A 15,000-nucleotide genomic window follows, 5' to 3' on the forward strand; every position below is an offset into this window, starting at 1 on the left:
AAACAACTGAATATCTACAGATCCTAAGAAAATGTGATAAATTGGTTGGAGTGCGTCATGCGAACTAATCTACAGCTATTGACGGTTTCTGCACATGCTATGGACGCGAACTTTGCTTTTTTTTATTTTCTTTTTCTTCTTCTTCTTCTTCTTCAAATGATTATCCCTTCGCAACAGTAGACTTTGGGTAGGTTGCCATGGGCAACGGTAAGACTCATTACATTTCTTCTATAAACATATGGGTCCCATCCTTGTTTTTTAGATGAAAGTTCGGGATATCGCTTAGTATTTAGATGGGAGGGGATGTAGACTGGCTCAAATTCGTGAACTAACTCGGGCTACAAAGGTAATTCGCTCTTCTTGTAAGGCGCAGGCGTTGCAGGCTAGATTTAATTTGCGATAGCGAGGAGCTCTGAATGCGATAATCCATTACTGTCAAGGTAAATATTATTTGGCCAAGGGGCGCCATTACTGATAACGGATCGAAAACCAAGAGACGAAAAATCGATACCAAATCCAGAGATCCACTTTATTTTTTTGGCAAAAACCAAAAACGCCAAAATGAAAACCACAATCAATCAAGCATTATTAAGAATACATGGCATTCCCATGTGACTTCAGGGGCGTCGGAATTTCGTCCTCCGTCTCCATCTCGCCATCTCAACTACTGACTTCACGTAAGAATGCCATGTATTTTTATTGGATGCCTGATTTACAAAGCTTATCTCGATTCTCACGATTTATCCTCATGGCCTCACGAGGCGAATTTCTTACCAAGATTTCCCCGCACACCTAAGAAAAAGGCTGCGCAAACTGCCTCGCGAGGCAGTTTTCTCAGCTCCTTCCTTACCGTGTGTGGTGGGCTTTAACTAATTGAAGCGCCAGTTTTCAACTTTCAGTAGATTAGAGCTGAAGCCACTGTTTTAACTGACAAGAAGACGCTTTCAAAAACAACTCAAGCAAGCCCAAGGTGAAATAGATTCCGACAAAAGTCGCTCTTGATGCTGACATAACCTCGTTTCGACCAATAACGTTGTCAAAAACACGATTGTCAGAGAATCCAAATCGGCACAATTGCGAGACCACATGTATTCGTTTATTGGCTAATTCATTCATACAAGATAGTAAAGGCCCGGGCAAACGACTTTAACATTTGCTTCAACATCCCTTCGATTTTGTAGAACAGGGATCTTAAAACCGTTTGTTCCCCCCTTGCAACTGTGTTGAATCGAAGTTGAGTCGATGTTGAATGAGTTTACAAACCTGTAAACTTTGCTTTAATAACCATTCTACATTTCTTTTGTTATTGCGGATGTTGATCGAAGCTGAGGCCGTTTGCCCCCGTCTTTCAACATTGTTGGGTATGAGCGTGCGCACTAATCGGTCCCTCATTGACGTATCCATATCCGCATCCATTGTAACAACCGCGTCTGCAGTCTGGCACTGACGTTGAATCAAATGTTAAATGATATATTGAAACCGTTTGCCCACCCCATCAGTCAAAATTGTTCAACATCGAATTGATGTTTAAGCAAATGTTGAAGCCCTTTGCCCGGGCCTCTAGCAAGCTTCAATTGTTTAAATTAGATATGGTAGAAAAGGTGTTGACCACTTGTTTGAAAGTCAATAAAATACTTCCTCAGTGACCAATGTTCGCTCACTACGCACATTGACAGACATAAGAGGAAAATATAGATGCCTCTAACTCTTTTCTCTGCGAGTAAAGCACTGATTAATCGGAGCTTTGTCTTCTACACAACATTATAGGTTTCATATCTTTATTTACAAGATAATTAGACTATATATGAGTATATCGTGTTTTATTATTTAACTATTACGCCATTTTACCATATTTGGTCAAGAGAACGCGCAAAACATGAGACGGTAATACACTGTAGTGTCGCAGTTTGACGGGTTTGTCTTCAACAAGATGAGAATTGAGAATTTAGCATGACATCACTTGTCACTCGTCATTTTGTTTATCCAATCAACTAAAGACCTTTGGCTAGTTTTTTGAGCTGTTTACATCGTACGCACGCTCCCTGAAGGATAGATGATGCATTTTTTCCTAAACACTCTTACCAAATAAAATTGAAGCAACATAACACCTTTTTTGTGGTGGAATAGTAAATCTCTTATTGGATAGATTAAGATATAATACTGGCCGATATTTTGGGAGTTGCGTAGTATTTTCCGAGCCCCGCAGGGGGGAGAAAAAATTCGAGCGTATTATACGTTAAACCATCGAATAAGATGTATATATTTACTTATGCAATAGTCCATCAGCGTTAGAAAAGTGCCTTTCTTTAAATCAAGTTTTACGGGAAAATATACAATAGACCAAATCGGCTGAACCAATGTTGTACCCCAATTCAAACCCCTTGAGAATAATTTATTCCAGGTATTTCCTTATCATTAAAGTGTGAATGCCTCATTATCATGCAAGTACAACAGATAAAGAATCTTAACCCCGAGTTATTTGAATCTGAGTGGTTTGCAACCAATATCTAGAGACGCAGATGACATTGATGCAAAGTAAAATTGCTGTTGGACGAACAAAGGAGCTCATGAGAGATCTTTTGCTTTTGTCCACCAACATGGCGACGATGACGTAAGGTGAAAACCACCCATTGGGTATAACATTTGGTATATTATTTACTTTCTCGCAAAATTTTAAAGAGAACCTCCACTACCACTAATGAATAAGTTTAAACCTAACAAACTTATGTTTGCAGTCTAATTAGCGCAACATTTCTCTCCAAAAAAGTGTTTTGATCGACAGAAATTGAACTTTAAAATCACTAATTTTCACTTTCAAATTTCTCGGGCGTCGCCATCTTGAATTGAATTGTGACGTGTTACGGTTGCCGTTACTGGTTTCACACAAAGAGATTTTGTTTTGAAACAATAAGGAAAACACGACATGTCTCAATTATTCAACATGGCGGCGCCCGGGAAATTTGAAAACCAGTGACAAGCGTTTTTGAAATTCATATATTATACAAACAAATGCTTCCAATAGAAAAAGTTCGAACATAATTGATTGTAAACATTGTGTTCAGTGGTTTACACTTATTTTCTTGTTTCAGTGGAGCTTCCCTTTAAAACTTAAATTTTTTTTACATTGAAGGAACATACCTGATACCAGATTCTTACTCTTGGGAAATGGACTCGTGCTCATTACAGTTCATTACACCACCCATTTGAAGTACGGGTTTCCCCCACCGTGTCCTGTACATTGCCAAATACATGCATTGATTGTGATCACCAGGCTATTTTGCATTGAAAGTTCATAAAAAGACAGTAGAATGAAATATCTCCGCAGGCTCTCGCTGCATACTAATTCAGAGACCAAGTATCACTCCTGTATCAGTATACGTTATGGACGTTTCCCTGAGAAATCAAGCCGTGAACAAATCGCCCTTCAAAATCCGGAAGTTGGCCTAACAAAAATTTTTGGGATCCTTAAACTTTAATTGCATACTTATTAAGAGATCAAGGAAATAGCTATTTTGCAGTGAAAGCTCAAAAACTGTACAATAAAAATAACATTTATACAGGAGCGCATCAAGGGGAGCCTCACCTTACATACTTGGCCTGTGAGTCATTTATTTCCCGAGTAGATTTATTTATAGAACGTCTCTCTTGGTAGATTCAGCACGCCCTCTGTTGCAGAAGCCAATCAAAACAGAGCTATCTCATGGTCAAGGAAAATATAATACTTTTCGCGGGAAAAACCTGTCCCCAAAAATAGTAAAAATAATCGGAAAGGGAGAAAATCGAGCAAAGAGATCACCTCAAGGAATCTGGAAGTTTGCCTAATTATTTTTTTTTTGCAGTGTTTAAACTTTAAATGCACACTAATTAAGAGATGAGGCAACTTTTATTTCATAGTTTCTCAGCTTCTAGAAGTTCTAAGCCCCAAAAATTGCCTATTTTTAAAATCTTTTTCCCAAGGTATGTATCATGCTTCAGTGAACTGGATGTCCACGATTGTTTTAATGCAAATAACCCCCACCCCCCCAAATATATTGTATTATGGGATTGGCGAAAATAGCGAATGAGACATTTTACAGCTGTGGCTGAGTTACCTGACACCTATGAAACGGTGACTTAGATAAGGATTAGTTAGCATCATAAAAAAATATGATTTACCTTATCAAAGCAATGAAGTCTGTATCAATACATAGACCAGATCACTAAGCAAACAACAGTATAATTGTCTATTTCTACTTTTCTAGTTATTTTGCTTCTGGAAATTTGCTTTGGGCCCTACTAGAAAAAAAATAATAATAAAAAAGAAAACGAAAAGAAAATCCATATTTTAGACTAGACACTTTCCAACTATTTGCCATTTCTGTTATTCTAGGATTTTTTGCACCTTAGTTCAAAGAAAGATTCTAAAGGGTTAATCCTTTCGATGACTACTAATTGGCAGATCAGGCAACTTTGCCATAAGTTTTACTATTGTGGAAAAAAAATGATCCAGAAGAAGAATGGCTGTGGCAAATAGTAAATAGTCCTTTTAGAAAGAAAAAAAGACTTTCTAGAGCCTGTCACTTGATGTCAATTGGGAACCTAGTATATGGAGCTAAAGAGGTATACTTGTCACAAGCTTAAGGGAACACCTAAAAGGCAGACCCCAAAGACTTAAAGTTATAATTAAGTATTCAGGGCCAAAATAACATGGCTGCTTGATCCTCATTTATGGAAGTGGACCATTTTGTCAAGCCCATGATTTCTGTTAAGTGATTAACTCATCCTGCAGAGAAGCTTAAAAGAATCAGTACCTTACTATTATTTGAATCTCTCGGTAAAATACGTTTATAAATCAACTTAAGCAAAATTTACATATTTCTTGTCTTCCATACTGCTTGATCGCCACTGGGGAAAAATACTTTCAGTTGCTTTCAACAAGCCATACCATCAAAGTAACGAAAATGACATGTTGACGTATCAGAGTCCAACAAGTAGTTTTCTCACGTTTTAGATGCCGCTTCTCAAAAACAAAATATAAAAAGAAACAAAAGAGATAGTGGGTTAAAAAGTCAATTGGGATATACTTCTGATATACTTCTGATATACTTCTGATTATCCACCGTTTACGCTTAGTTATAATAGCTTCAGCAACGATTCCTATTCAATTGTCACTGTGACATGTAGAATGTAAGCCCTTAATACGTAACATTACTTTACATACGTAACTCGAAATCAGTGATTTCCTCCCATTCCATAGTAAGATTTTGACAGGTACCTGCTGTTAGAGAGTAAGTGCTTGACCCTTGAATGCAGAAATATTCATTCAATGGCCATCCAAAGCAGTTTGTAAAGCAACTTCATGGGTAACCGAGTTTGAAATCAGATTACCAGTTCCTGTTCCTCTCGTCTGTCGATTAAAACCCTATACATTGCATTGCTTCTCCGTAATTAAAATTATATTTGAACAGCACTTACCATTCTTTTCGAGTTCGTGTTGGCCAAATTCGAACGTGACATCATCACCAATTAGCACAAATGGCGTCCAGTATTTTACTGCGGAATACTTCTTTGTCTCCCGAAGAGATTTCATAGCATAGTGAAGAGCTAAACTGGCACTTTTTCTATCTGCCAAGTGTTGGTAGAAACATTTCATAAACAGTAAGGTCGCCTCGTCATCAATCGCCAAAGTGACACCAGAACAGACCGGGCACCAGCACAGAGGAAAGCAATGGCTATTCCCACCACACCCTCAGATTTCAGCTCTCCCTGACCACTATGATAGCAACTCAGCACAACCAGTCTTGCCTTAAGACGAACTGCATGAACATCACTCATTGTTAACAAGAAATCGTCCTTTTCGGGAATCTTGGATGTGCGGTCTGGATTTGGAGCCAAAGCAATTTCTCCAAATTCGGAATTTCCATGTGCAGCAATGTGGATTAAGGCAACGGACTTCATTCTTTTCAGCACCTCAGTTTTCGTTGCATTCCTTCCAGTGAGAGGCGTAGTCTGCAGAAGTTCTCCAATCATCTCCACCTCTTTCTTTGCGCACGGTAGCGGTTCAATTGGCTCGCCATTGTCATAAGCGACTTCTTTAAACAAGGATCTCCCACTAGCAGCGCTTCACTGTTACTAGAGAAGTCGTCAGGTGCACCGGCGATCACTTTTAAAGCTGTCAGTGAGGGAACAGTGCGGATCCTAACAGAGTCACTCAATGCAGAATAAGGAGCCAAGCAAAATGGTCCATCAGGAACAAAGACTAAGTCATCAATGTGGAGCAAGTCTGCAATAGGACTGACTAAGACATCATACAATGGCTGCAAACAGTTGACGGAGAGCCTCAAGGACGGAGGGATTTTCTGGACGGCTTCTCTAAGGCAAGGGGAGTCGTTGCGTTGTTGGTCAAGCGAGCGATTCTCACAGCGAACAACAGACCCCGCGCTAATATGTTCAAAAGTAGTTTTCATCAGTGATTTAGCACTTTCATTTGCAATTTCCTTTTGCCTAGAGTGTATCATGCTGCCTTTTCTCAGCAGCCAGAAACTGATTCTGTTTCCTTCAAGTGCTGTGAAAACTGCTTCTGAAGGTAGATATTCTGATAAAGCGGAGATAGTTTCCATTGGAGTAACGTCTGGGGAAGGTTTTTCATCAACCCCACATTGCACCTTCAAAATATCTAACAAAGCCTGTGCTCGTCCTTGCTCAGCGGCATGCAGAGCCTCATTAACCTCTCCATTCTTCAAAAGTGCTCTCCACAGAGCTGTGTACGCCTCTTGTTTTGTGTCACGAAAGCTTATTTTCCACGAATCTTCTGACTGAAGAAGTCGCCTTGTTTCATCAAAATATCTTATGCTCAAGCGATAGTAATTAAGAACTGTGCAGATTGAGCCAGAAAATTCATGGGCACAACCTAGCATACAACACGCGTTTCCCTGCCCTATTGGGTCCCCCGTTTCCTTAGCAATGCTAAGATGTTGTTTGTTAAAGGAAATAACATTTTCAAGCTCACCCCTACGGAAATAGGCAATGCCAAGATTGCCACAGGCTTTTCCCTCCCCGGCCCTGTCACCAATTTCTCGTGCAATACTAAGACGTTCTTTATGGTACTCTATGGCTTGCTTAAAATCACCCAGACTGACATAGCCATTGCCGAGATTCCCATAAGCATTCCCTACCCGGCCCTATCACCTACTTCTTTTGCAATATTAAGACGTTGTTTTTGGTACTGTATGGCTTGCTTAAAATCGCCCAGACTGTCATAGGCATTTCCGAGATTTCCATAGGCTTTTCCCTCCCCGGCTCTATCCCCTACTTCTTTTGCAATCCTAAGATCTTGTTTATGGTACTCTATGGCTTGCTTAAAATCGCCTATACTGTCAAAGGCATTGCCGAGATGACAATAGGCGCTTCCCTCACCGGCCCTATCGTCTACTTCTTTTGCTATGCTGAGATGTTTTTTATGGTAATCTATGGCTTTCTTCAAATTGCCCATACTATGATAGTCATTTCCTAGATTGCCATAGGCCTCTCCCTCCCAGGCCCCATCCTCAACTTCTTTTGCAATGCTAAGACACTCTTTGTGGTACTTTAGGGCTTGCTTAAAATTGCCAATGCTGTCATGCGCATTTCCGAGATTGCCATAGGCTCTTCCTTCTCCGACCCTATCACCTACTTCTTTCGCAATACTAAGACCATGTTTGTGGTACTCCAAGGCTTGCTTAAAATTGCCCATATTGTGACATGCATTGTCAAGAGTGCTAAAAGCTGTTCCCTCCCCGGTCTTATCACCTACTTCTTTCGCAACACTGAGCTGTTTTTCGCAGTACTCTATGGCTTGCCTGTAATTGCCTATACAGTCATAGTCAATGGCGAGATTGCCATAAGCTCTTCCCTCTCCGGCCCAATCCCTTGCTTCTTTTGCAATACTAAGCTGTTTGTGGTACTCTATGGCTTGCTTAAAGTTGCCCATTCCGTTATAGGCACTGCCGAGATCGCCATAGACACACCCCTCCGAAACCCGCAACCCTATGTCCTTAAAAACGCTTAATGCTTCTGTGTAATTCCTTATGGCCAGTTTAAAATCGCTAATGCCATAACAATAGGCGCCCAGATTCCAACAAGCCAGACCGTCCATTGCTCTGTCTCCTTCTATATTCGCAATGCTAAGCCCTTTCATATGCTGTTCCAAAACATCCAACTTTCTATCCGCCATCCTTGATAATCAGAATTAGGAAAGTATTCTTCGATAGGAGTGGCGCGCCTAAAAGAAAAATAGACAGCCAAACACTGCATTTGCCTACTGTTTTCACAAAGTCTGTTGTGTTGAAACAATCATAGACTAATAATTTTTAATACTGCTTATCATTACTATGGAGCACTACGCAATATCGCTTGCTTTCTGAGGGATGGGCTATGTGGTTTAAAAACAATTGCAGGATCTATAGAGTGTTTGTTTTTAGTAATCATTGGAAAAATTTAACTGAGTTTCCATGAGCTAGTTAAGTTCCAACATAATGCATCTTTCCTAGATTCTTATGCATATATGTCTAGGAATTTGTAGCATAGTTGCTGGTTCAACAACTGTCGTATCCACAAAAAAAGATTAATTTAATTCTATGACGTATTCTTTTAAATTCATTGCGTCTGCCTCAGCTTTTATTATTATGTGAGCAGCCCATGTTCCTTTCATACACATAATTGTTATATATTCTAGCACCTGAAAAATTCAGGTGGCTCCAAGAAGATTCAAACCTCTGCGATACCGATGCAATGGCCTACCAACTGAGCTATGAAGCCATATAAGAGACAATTGCTTAAACTGCTACTATGATAAAAAAAATGCACGTCCCTTTCTCCTTCAGATTTTAAAAGCGTGTTTGCTCGACACCTGACTGGCCAAAGTGTGAGCTTCCAATTTTATCCAGAGGCTGTTTGCTTTGAGTGCAAGTTTTGGATTTCACGGTCCGCCATTACTTACGTTCAAGACTGACCGATTGGACCTCAGAGGGGTGGATCGAGGATAAGATGACGCTAAAGACTGACCAGCTTGAAATAGGCCTTATTCACGATAGCTGCCATATTGGTTTTCAAATTGTCATGCAAATTAGCCATGTGTAATGCTGGGATGCAAACATAGTCGAAATATTGAAATAACAATACTAGAAGTACATTTTAGAATTTATAATGAAGTACCTTTTATAATAATTTTATATCTTTTGATTGCCTTTGACATTTTGAGTTTCCACTTCGTTATCTGCTCATTTTTCACTAAAAAAAAGTTGAAGTAACTTTTGAATCAATCTATTTTACTACTTAGGTGATAAACATTCAATAAACGTGAAACAAATCATGTGTGGCTAAGATGTTCGTTATAACCTCTCGAACGTATGTTGTTTGCCTCCTCAGAATTGTGTAGCAAATTTACATGATAATAGCAAATCCAACATGGTGGCCATCGTGAATAAGGTCTATTGCGGCGTGTCTGAACGCAGTTTATGATATATGCAAAACACGAGTTTAAAAGTCTGAAAGCTCAAAACTCCCGTGTTGCATATTAATTTAGGCGCGTGCACACGCAATACATTTTTAAACTTGTGAGTTTTTGACGTCAATTTATCTTCGATCCAGCTGTCTCAACATTTTTAAAGTTAGTAAAAGCGGACCATTCATTAGGAATATTTCACTGAAAATAAAGAGGTGTCTTTTTGATATGGAGGCTTAAAATGTCGGTCACTCTGTGACAGAGTTTTTAAACTTAAAGAAAAAATAGTCGGCTTAAATCGCCTGATACTTTGGGCAATTTTTTCTTATGTCGCCGTAAGTCGCTTTAAGTCGCCTTAACTTACGGCCCTTTAAGTTCCCAGAGTTACGTAGGCCTACGTTTTACAGAAAAGTGTGAGGATTTTTCTCTTTCAACAGATTAATTTTAAGTTTACCTGAGCCTCAGCCTTAATCAATTCAAGCTAGTGAATCGAAATTGCAACACGTTTAAAACCGTGACGGAAAAGGCACTTCTTCAGAACAAGTCCCATTTTCATGTTAACATATTATTATGTTCATACCTTGAGACTGGGAAAACTGGTATCATCATTTCATTCAAATATGCGCAACTCATCAAAGAATTGAGCAAGTCAAAGGAAAGTGTTATTCGGAGTTGTGCTTTACGAATATCTTTCTTGCAAGTGGAACCTATATTTCTTAATTTTCTCTGAAATCTCTAAACTAATCTGTAAGATCAAATTCCTGGTCAATCTTTCCTTTCTCTCTTAACCTTCTTTAATTTAAGAATAGGTCCGCAATGCGTACTTGGGGTCTTATGTTTAGCTTAACTCCATTCAGCCCTTACAGAATTTGGTACTACGGTCTCACTTTTACCATGTGTGATTGGTTCAAAATTTGCCATAACAATGCAGCAGTGAAATGAGTTCCTTAAGTATGCTTCAAATTTCAGACCTGTTCAGAATTTTACATCGATGACTTGCCACTAAAATTTCTCTTAATTCCATTTGCACAGTTTAGACAACTCTTTCTGCACGCTACATCATCTATATCAGCTATTTACCAGTAACAGAAGCACTAGATTGGCTAAGAAACAAGCATGGCACTGTCATACAAATGATCAAAAGAATGCTGAAATTCAACTAGAATTCTAAGATGAATCATCACTAGATGAGGCGTTCAATGAACAAGTACTCTCAGAGCTTGGTGCAAATCCCCACACTACTGGGTATCAGTCCATCACCAGTAACAATGTATAAACAGCCAAGAGAAATATCTGATGACCAATTACGTCGATAAGTTACATGTAGATCATTACATAATAAAAAATACAACCTAAAGCTTACAACAGGGTGCTTTCATGGACTAGAAATAAAATGAAAACCTCAACAGTCTGAAGTCACAAAATGTTGAACCCGTTTATTTGTTTATAACTGGAGGTGATGGTGCTAGGAAAAGCCATTTGATTAAAACACTTTACCACACTGTAGTAAAAACCTATAGACATGCTCCAATGAATACTGAGATTCCAACAGTGTTACTAGCAGCATCTACTGGAGTAGCAGTAATAAACATTGATGGTACACACAGCATTAGCAATACCTAAAAATACAGGTGATGATGTGGAGGAAAATCCAGGTCCTACAATGTTTGACATCATTGATCCAACAACCACTGTGTCCGCTGACTCTAGTCAAGGAAATGAAGCAACCTTTGGTGTGAATGCTGGAAGCAATGTGTAGCAATGTCACATACTGCTATGATATATCACCAAACACAAGATATTAGGTTGTGGGCTAATTCTACTTTGAACAATATTTTGGTTATTGGCAATAATCTATACAGTTCTATAAGATGTTCTGTGCAAACAAATGACTATTTTCTGATAACTGATGTTCCAGACATGGTTTCAATATTTGATAAACTGGAAGTTGATAAACTGGAAGTTTGTTCATGACATCAAACATTGGTCCATATATGTCTCTTAGAAATTCACTTCTAGGAGTATTTTCAAACTCTCAACGGAATTACAATTGTTGTTTGTTAACTAATGGCATTATTACACTATATTGCAATAAATACACTCTATCAAATATTGAAACCATGTCTGGAACATCAGTTAACAACAAATAGTCATTTGTTCGCACAGAACATCTTATAGAACTGTATAGATTATTTCCAATAACCAAAATATTGTTCACAGTAGAATTACTCTTGTATTTGATGGTATAATACCAGGAAGTGACATTGCTACACATTACTTTACCAGCATTCACACCAAAGATTGTTTCACTTCCTTGACTAGAGTCAGCGGACACAGTGGTTGTTGGATCAATGAAATCAAATATTGTAGGACCTGAATTTTCCTCCACATCATTTGCTTGCCTTATAAGCAATGGGATATAAACATTGTAGCACATCATTTGTGCAAACCAAAACATCACCTCATTACACGACTTGTAATGTCCAACAACTTGTTTTAATGTTGGCAAGTAAAACACATTTAAGTAAAACATCATAAGCATCTTATTCCAAAATCGCCCTCGCACACCTGAAAATGCATCCTTGACTTTCACAAAATTGTTGTGACAGCCGATCCTTGACCGGTGTTGTTCGATTGTTGTTCCCATGCTGGCGGCTAGTAGCAGACAATAGTAAGAGTACGAAATACTATTCTTTGAGAGTGCAAAACTCTTATTCAATGCCACTATTTTTTAGAGTACAATAACTCCTTCAGTTTGGGATGTAACCCACACCGACATTTCAAGCCGATAAATTCTGGTTTGTGATAGCTTGTGAGATACTTGTGAGGTATGTGGTGCGCAACGGATTTCGAGCCAATGAATGTGGGCTTGCAAAAGCGTCTTAGCTTCAGTGCAAAACGCACTAAACACAAGCCGAGTCTAGATATGTTGGCTTGCGAGAGTAAACAACTCCCGTATCGATTCCACTCAGCGACGTCACCGGGATGAAATAACAAAGAACAAACAAGGAAGGCTAGGATAGTTAATTTTCGAAATGAAAGAAAGAAAACCAATCTGAAACAGCAACACAGATCAATTTTGAAACACAAATAACTTACCTTACAACTAATTTGCGACGGAAAACTCTTCAAATTTTTCCCAAAACAGGGAAACCGACCGCAGATTTATTTGCAAACAACGAACGCTAGAAGCAATGGCCGACACTTGAAAAACAATGACTCGCAATTACTAGTACCCAGTCTACAAGCCAGACTGTCACGTGTGTTCTCGTCCACAAAGTGACAAACTGACAAGATCTGCCTCTGACTTAGGGGTCTTTATGCATAATGCATAAGACCCCAAAAACTGTACTACTGTTTGGGTTACCCTCATCTTCATTATTGTAGTACATAGATTTAGCCAAGCCTAAAAGCAGAGTTCGCGGGTTATTTATTCTTACTGGCCTTACTTAAAGAACCTTACTCATCCACTTTACATTGCTCGCCCTCATTACTTCAGTCGCCATTTTAAAGGGCCCCAAAACTCTGAATTCTTAAACTGTCTAAGGTAATTTGTTTCCATTGGACATCAAAGGGCTATTTGATTGTTTTCTCCAAGAGGGACAAAATCATAAATCTGCGCTTTTTGATTGGTTAATTTGATTTGATCAAATTCCAATGAAGGGGTTAGGTCTGTCCGCATCATTTGGCCATTACAAAAACCTGAGCGAAGCTTGGAAATCAAGCAGGTGTAAAGGCGATGATTTTTGGCACGATGCTAGCAAAATTATCGACTTTCTACGTGCCCAAGACTGGACGGCGAGCGACCTTTGGAAGTGGGAGAAATTCGGCTAAATTCTGTAGGCACTCGGCCGTGAGCGCTTTCGGAAGTTGTATGCTTTGTCTATTTATATTGTATGTGACGACACGTGGGGCCTGAAGAAGAAATCGAAGCGTCCCAAAAACCCATCAAATCACTCAGGACAACGCACAAAATAGAAGGTGAGTGAACTTTATTTATCTGGCTGTCCATAAAATGAATTTTTGAAAAGGAACATCGCGATTTGAAGTTTTTATGGAACATTTTCCTCGATTAGTAAAATCGGCCGTTTTGATTGTCTCAAAATAACGTGACGTCAAGCTCTGTCACATCCTTAGGGTTGTCTGCCTGTAGTTTTCGCCTTGGTTTCACAATCAAATAATTGCAAAATTTTGGCTTTCTATTATTTAGGGAGAACTTACTGCAGAAGATCGTAGCTTTGACTCTTGTAAATCAAGAAGCACTCGGATTTATTCCGGGTAACTCCGAGTCATCATCGATGGAAAAAAAAAATGTCTTCATAGCTCAAGTTATAAGAAATCGGAGATGGTATGCATTGCGTGATAAGATCAAGCTGTAAGCAACACTGAGAGACTTACCACTGTTGGTCCAAACGGATGCTTTTCAAAAGGCAACGTGAAAGTTTCTTGTGAGTTCACGCATCTGGAATTTGAATTTGATGCAGTTATTCCATTATCAAATGTCTCCGTAAAACAGTACCTGGGACGAAGTGTCGTAACTTTTTAAGCCTATGCCACGCAAAGAGAGTACAGCTAGAGCTGCCAATTGAAAAGTTCTTAAAAGAGGTAACAAATAAATGGAACAAGACTTAAAATGGAAATTCAATGGAACAAGTCACTTCATACTCGATCGAACTGCGCAATTTAATAAGGCATTTCAACAGGGATAGAGATCAAACTGTCATCCAAACAGTTAATTGTTTCATTGCTTCAATAAACTCACGGCTTAGTCGTACGAGGATCTACTTAAAGTGCACCTAACCCCAAAAATTTTTCTCGCTAAAATAAATCTTTGCACCTGTTCGAAACGCATTGCGGCCATTTTTTCCTTTTTCTAACAAATCCTGGTATTTTATAGGCTTCGAAAGTTGCGAAAATCCAAGCATCTTTTGTTCACGATCGAGTCAGAAGGGGAGTAGGTCTATTCCTGCTTTGACGTCACAATCTACTTTGCATGCATTTTTACAAAGAGTTAATGCAATGTAAATCAGTATGTGACGTCAAAGCAGGAATAGACCCACTCCCCTTCTGACTCGGTCGTGAACAAAAGATGCTTGGATTTTCGCAACTTTGGAAGCCTATAAAATGGCAGGATTTGTTAGAAAAAGGAAAAATGGCCGCAATGCGTTTCGAACAGGTGCAAAGATTTATTTTAGCGAAAAAAAAATTGGGGTTAGGTGCACTTTAAGCGGATAGGAAACTCAGTAAAACCTACTCTTTTCAGGACAAATTCAACATACATCGTTTGTTCAATATCTCAAATGCACAAAGAAGCAAAAAAAGGGCAGTACAGTTCGATCAAAACAAAAAGAGCAATTAACTAGACCCAGCAAGCCACAATGACTAATAAATTGCGGGATTCATTGCAGAAAACCATCTTGCATTTCATTTAAAGCTCATTAAAAAGCAAAAGAGCACATTCCATCATGCATCGTTTCTTTAATTGAAAGCTGAATTAATTTGGTGCAATCCCGCACCTCACTAAAATGACTAGTTACCTT

This window comes from Montipora capricornis, chromosome 11, assembly GCF_036669925.1.
Source record: "Montipora capricornis isolate CH-2021 chromosome 11, ASM3666992v2, whole genome shotgun sequence".
Classification (NCBI taxonomy): Eukaryota; Metazoa; Cnidaria; class Anthozoa; order Scleractinia; family Acroporidae; genus Montipora; species Montipora capricornis.